General features: G+C 41.4%; 1 pseudogene; it reads right to left on the minus strand.

The window, feature by feature from the left end:
* Window positions 1-3726: 3726 nt before the first annotated feature.
* On the minus strand, window positions 3727-5485 carry LOC114290894 (UDP-glycosyltransferase 92A1 pseudogene; annotated as a pseudogene).
* Window positions 5486-6820: the final 1335 nt, after the last annotated feature.

Consider the following 6820-nt stretch of genomic DNA (forward strand, 5'->3'; position numbering starts at 1 on the left):
CTAAGGGCTCCAATTCTTCCAAATATAGCTAAGCCTTGAGCTAATCCACCTAGTTCTTGAATTCATTTGCAAAATCTTCAAGGATGTGCCTTCTCTCTCTCTAAATTCAGCTCACTTTCTCTCTCTCTCTAGTGTGCATATCTCAGATTTTTTAGCTCAAACAACTATGAGCTTGAGTGTAATTATCCTATATATACTAGGTGGTTACCTTAATCAATTTCAATTAAAGCTAATGAGCTTCACTTAATTTAATCTAATTATTTCGATACGAATAAATTTTTAATCAAATTTCACCATAGGCTCTAAAAATCACGCTAATCACAATGGTGCACACAATTTCAATTTCTGTAACCTCTACGGTTTTCAATTTTCAAATTATAGCAATAAGTTGAATAGATTTTCCTACAGTGAATAGGTAGAAATTTGAAAATACATATAATCATAAAATTGGCACTCAAAATCATATCAGGCACATAATCACAATCATAATTAAGGTTAATTAACATAATATAGAGCAAGGTTATCACACCTTATATAGAAATCAGTAGATGCAATCTCATCCCTCTTTCTCTCTCTCTCTCTCTCTCTCTCTCTCTCTCTCTCTCTCTCTTCTCTTTGGGCTTTCTACTCTCGTCGTCCTTCCTCTTGTGCTTGTTCTTGTTCTTGTTCTTGTTCTTCTCTAAAAACCCTAATTCTAACTCGACCCAATTCCTCTAATTTGAGACTCAGTCTGTTGTTCGATGGCTCCAGACGTGTTTCTGGGTTCCAAGGGTCATTTTTGTGAACCATCCCCATGTAATCACTGCTGTGGCTAGTACCGGCCCGGACCGACTCGATGAAGGGGAAACCAAAGAGGTAAATCCAATTTGACTACTTGAGAATTGAGCAATTTTTGTGGGTCTGCTTACTTGAGGTTGAGAAAATTCAGGAAAATTGAAGAAAATTGGTTCTTTCAGTTCACTGGCATGCGGCTTGTGTGCTTGTGGGTTATGTGTTTCAAGGGGTTTGCGTGTTGTGTTTTTAGAATGGGTGTGGTTGTGTGGATGCATTTTCCTTGTATTTGCATTTTCTTGGTATGTGCTTTTTTTTTTTTGGTGTGTGGTTTGTGTGTGTGTGTGTATATTTACTGGTGTGTGCATTTTCATGCTGTGTGGTTTGTGTATCTGTGTGTTTATTGCATCTTATCTGTGACAGTATCGATTTGTTTTCCATTGTTAGGGAGATGGAGTCACATGGTGACAAGTGTCACACAACCCACATCAACACTACAACATAAAAGGGCTTAGTGCGCTTCCCTATTGTGTGGCAACCACAAATGTGTTATGTGACCACCGCCAATCTCAAATTATGAAGCTGTAACACACTCCTACCATACCACTAACCACATAAGACACACGCGCTTAACCAACTACACACACATCCAGGTGTAACGCGTACACCAGCATCCATATTGATGGCAATTGGGTCCTTTCTCAACGGAAAGGACCAAATGAATTATTAGAAAACATATGGGATTAATTGGATCATAAGTTCAACAATTAAGATTTATTGGTAAATTTCCCTATATAATATACACGAAATTTTTTATAAAATAAATTATTTAAATTGTAAAAACAAAAGTCATAATAAACTCTAGCCATCCAAACAACACCATCCATTGCATGCAGATTATGTACTGGAAAGCCCATTTACTAAACCTTTGTTGGTGGAAATTCTATTTCCATACGCTCTTTTATCTCTGTGTACATAATTTCTTAATACACACACTTATGAAATTGGCTTTATGTTTTTGTTCGCAGTCCACACATCACATGTTCCAATTATACCCTAAACTAACATCCTTGTACACATACCACTTAAACCATTCGTTCCAGGTGTAGACCCATTTTCTATTCCACCGACCTCGAAGACACAACATCAAACTCCGTTGAAGAAGACTCACGATGACTCCATTGAAGATCTATTGCGTTGTTGAAAGTGAGCATCTTCCTCCCATTTCATTTTTCGTCTGTCTGCACTTTTTTGACAACTCCATTGAAAACCTACAACTTCATCTTTCTCTTATTTTTCATAAACCCTCATTTTTTCCTAGAAGAAATTCAATTTTGCTCATTTGGTACTGGTTATCCAAATGAAAAAAGGTTTATTCGATTTTTAACTTTTGAAATGCGTAAAAAAATTCGGAACTTGATTTCCGAAATAAATTATTAAATTCGAAAGTTGAGTTCCAAATTTGGTTTTGGAACTTGATTTTCGAATAGAATCAATAATTTTGGAGGTTGATATCGCAAAAAAGTAGACTATGGTGGCTAAATTTTGGTATGAAAATGGTCATACTAGGTCTTGGATTCAAATTTGTAAACTATGCTCTTCACCAATTGAACACTGATCTTTCACCGAAGTAGTTTCTTGAGTTCCATCTATGTTGAAAATATGGAGTTCTCATTGTGTGGAGTAAACTCTTTTCAGTTGATCCAAATAGAAGAAGCAAAAGATGAAACAGCTTGTCTCAGATTTGCAAACACTTGAGGAAACTGCTGGATACTACAGGGTTATGTATTGATATGAATGTTTATGACTTTTAAATAGATTTGTCCTTGTGTTGGCTTTGAAACTTGTAAGCACACGCACTAGAAATTTAATAATCCTTTTACTTGATTTAAAGTAAGAAACCATGGAAAAATTAGGATTTAATTTTTCTTTTACTCAATATTGAAATTTTTTTATTTTTAAATTATGTGAACAGAGAAAATTTTGACTTAATATTATGAGTATGTTTTGATGTCCATTAAGATCATTTTACTTTAAAAATATAATTATGGTTAAAATAATATTTGATTAAGTATGTGCACTGAGATAAGTAAATGTATGGGAATAGAATTTCCTTTTTGTTAGGCTTTAAACACAGGTGAATTTGGTAGAAGCCAAACCATTGTTGCGGGTGTGGATGTTTTTGTAGCGGTAATGGTGTAGGGCAATATATAATGCTTTTGCTACGAGCGCGCCACATCAGAAGTGGAAAAAATGGGAGTCTAGATTATTCCATATCAAAACGATGTGGTTTTGAGTTTGTTTTTTTTTGACACATCAGAATTCCCAAATTTGAGAAAGCAAAAAGCAGAGACGGAGAGCGGGAGTGGCAACCCACGACGTTCAATGAAGAATAGCAACCAAGATTGGTGATGGAGAGACATGACGGAGAGCGGAAGTGGCGACCCATAACATTCAACGAACAGACGAGCTCCAACCCAGACGAGCATCTGACTTAGGTCACAAACCTGTTCACAAATCTAAAATTTGTTTAGACATAAAGAAAGTGAAACTTCAAAACCTCATATGGGTGAATTTGCATAGCAGAACAAATCTAAATCGAGGTTTCTCCCATTCACTAAAAAAAAACTACAAACTAAATGACGAAAAAAATTGTTTTCAATGATGTTTAATAGAATTGCATATGTAGCACTCACCAAAGATAAGAAAAAAAAATAATAAATAAATAAATTGAGAGAGAGAGAGAGAGAGAGAGAGGGAGGGCAGGCAAGTAAAAAAATAAATAAAAAATCGACATCGTTGGGTAACGAGCAATCTCATCCCTCCATTCTTCCCACTTTCAATGTGAGGGATCAGCAAAAGCACCATAAATTACACTACACCACTACCGGTAGGGAGGATCTATACTCATTGTACCTAACACCAATAACAAAAAGGCAGAAAAACAACTGAACCAAAAAAAAACTTCACAATTTATTTCCAAACGATTCAGCAAGGGAGTAAACAAAGTACATTAATTATTTTGCTTGGATATTACCAACCCAATCACTTCAACATGCCCAAAGATCCCCTCTCTCCAAATATCTTTGTCCCCTTTCTCAATTCACTCATAATTATTGGATATGTCTTCAGATTCCTAAATCTTGAAATTCTCATATAATCGTGAATGATTTGGGGACCAGGATCCTTGCTCCTTGAACACCTAACTATTTTGCTGTGTGTAAGCCATTTTTTGTCTTCTCCTTCATCAACAAGGCAGCATCAAGAAACTGATCCATAGCTTTGACAGAAGACCCCTTGAAACCATCCTGATCTCTAATGGCATCTTCAATCATCTCCTTGATCTCACCAGCTTTCCTTCTCAATTCCTTCCCTTGCTCACTCTGACCCATCACTAACTCTATCTTCTCCACTATATCCTGATGCCTAACCTTAACATTAAACCCCCTTGCCACCTCCACACAAACCCCTATCTCCTCAGCCAAGAACTTGGCACTGAAAAACTGCTCTGCCGCCATCGGCCACCCCATCAGCGGCATGCCGTGGCTGAGCCCTTCCAGTACAGAGTTCCATCCGCATTGAGTTAAAAACGAACCAACAGATTTGTGCGATAAAATCTCCCCCTGGGGTGCCCATTGTGCCACAATTAGACCTCTTTTCTGATCATCCACAACCCGCTCTACAAACCCCTCCGGCAACCACTCCTCTGCTCAAAACTCGGCCGTTATGTCGAACCCCAATGGCGGCCTAACAACCCATATAAAATTTGTGTTCTTATTAACCTCCTCTAATGCTTTAGGTAATTGCATCATTTGTGACGCTGAGATAGTGTTGTTCGACCCAAATGAAATGTACACTACTGAATTTTCTGGTTTTGTGCAGAGCCATTCGATGCATCCCTCTGCTGCAATTCCGGCTGATTTTCCGGCTCATTTTCCCGGCGGAAGAAGTATGGGCCCCAGCGGACAAACTAATCGTCCCAATTTGCTCCTGAAATAGGCCAATCCAATCATGTCTAGCTCTTCAACTGAGTTAAACAAAAGTTCATCGGAATTTGACCATGCCGGAAGGTTTTTCCTGTGAAAAACCGAAGGTGGGTTGTTGCCATCGGCCACCAACATGTTCGCCGCCAGCTGCGTGGTGTGGAATCGGCCAGATTCGGGGAAATCAGGGAAGCTGAACTCTGCTGCAGAATTAGAATTCAGGTGAGGCAAGTTCATCCACAAGGAATAGTAACAGGCCAAGCCGAACGCACCGGAGCAGCTGAAGATGGAGTGGAACACCCCAAACTCGTGTGCGATCTCAGCCAACCAACCAAAGAATATGTCGGCAACGATGCAAAGTGGCGGATCGCCTCCGCAGTCGGTGGTGAGGTTGGAGATGAGTTGACGGAAAGAGGGCTTGAGAGAGACAGAGGCTTTGATGAGGTTGAAGATGAGATTTGGGGGAAGCATGTCGGTGTTCTCAACGCCCGGAGGGAGGTCATCATCCTCGGAGTTGTTGAAGGGAATTTCAAGGAGGCGAATGGAGGAGGTGGGTGGGAGTGATTGTTGGAGTTTCTTGATGTTAATTGGGGTGTTCACAAAGATAATGTTGTAGCCTCTTTGTTCAATTTGCAGGGCTAAACCTAAAAAGGCTATTATGTGACCTTGTGCCATGAATGGAAAAATCACTATATTTTCATTTCTCTCCGTCATTTTTATGGATCTCATATATTGGTGACATGGATAGGCCCACAAGGCTTACGGCCAACAGCAAACAACCCCAAACCCATCGCTTGGGACCCATAGCATAACCCGGTTGGCAAAGCCCAGGACAGTTGGAGGCCACCTGGACGTGGAGGGCCAATGGCATTCGGACACATGGCAGATGAAACACAAGCCACATCAGCAGACAAAGATCTGCAGAGTTATTGCCACAACACATCACCATTAATGCAGCCCATCACAGCATTTATTACGACAACACCTCCCCGTCGGAACAGAGCCCCCTCACCCTGAACAAGGTAAGCTACGGCACAGGCTTTCGGCGGAAGGGGGCACGTCACGAGAGACAGTGAAATGATTACCAAAGGATATAAGCAAGAATGGAAGACAAGAGGAAGGTTAAGTTTTTTATCTCTCTCTCTCTCTCTCTCTCTACATTTCCCTCTTCCTCTACTAGTTCTCTCGTCAGAGGGTTCACTGGGGGACTGCCCCGTTCCCCTTTGGACTTGCTTGCAGGTCATTTGGCGGAATCATCACCCTGAACCAGAACTTGAAGAGCCTGGACCAGCCCGACCCATCCACCCGGGATGAACTGCATTATCAGTTGGCGCCGTCTGTGGGAACTTTGTGGTTTATTCGTGCTCTAGTTGTGCTCACTATCGCCGGAGCCCTCCTTTCTCACTGTTACCTTTTCCTCTTACCCGTCCAGGTGTATGGTCACGACTAGGTCTATGGCTTCTCACCACAATACCGCCGATCATCAAACAGATCCTTCCCACCCAACCAACCCACCACAATACATCACCGAACTCACCAACAACATTAACCGCATGGCTGAGCAATACCAGGCCTTGATCAATGCTTTACTCCAAAGAAACCTCCCCGCTCCACCTCCAGATATCCCACCCAACCAAGAAACAACCCCAGGCCATACTGCTCCACAACCCCCTCCGCTTAACCCAGAAGGCTTACAACCCCCTTCTTCCCCACATGTAAGCCTACCACCTCCACCTCCACCTCCACGCCTGTCAGTCGCAATACTGGCTCCTGAGGGGGAAGCCAGCAGTGTCCAGCCCCCATTGACCGACCATGGCGACAACATTCCCCTCTGGGACGCTGAACTCCGAGCTATGAAACTCCAACTACAAGGGGTCATGCAGAACATTCAGCACATATAGCGATCCCGGGTTTACCCTTGTTGTACAGTGATCCGGACATGTGTTCGTGGATGTTGGTAGTTGTTTATTATCTTGTTTGCATCCTTTTTACTTCTTATTGAGTTATAGGATGTGTTGGGCAGGTTTGTTTCAGGTTGGCTGTGTTTGGGAGCCTAGTGTTGCTAC

The sequence above is a fragment of the Camellia sinensis genome, chromosome 14 (assembly GCF_055761805.1).
Source record: "Camellia sinensis isolate YWXY chromosome 14, ASM5576180v1, whole genome shotgun sequence".
Taxonomy (NCBI): domain Eukaryota; kingdom Viridiplantae; phylum Streptophyta; class Magnoliopsida; order Ericales; family Theaceae; genus Camellia; species Camellia sinensis.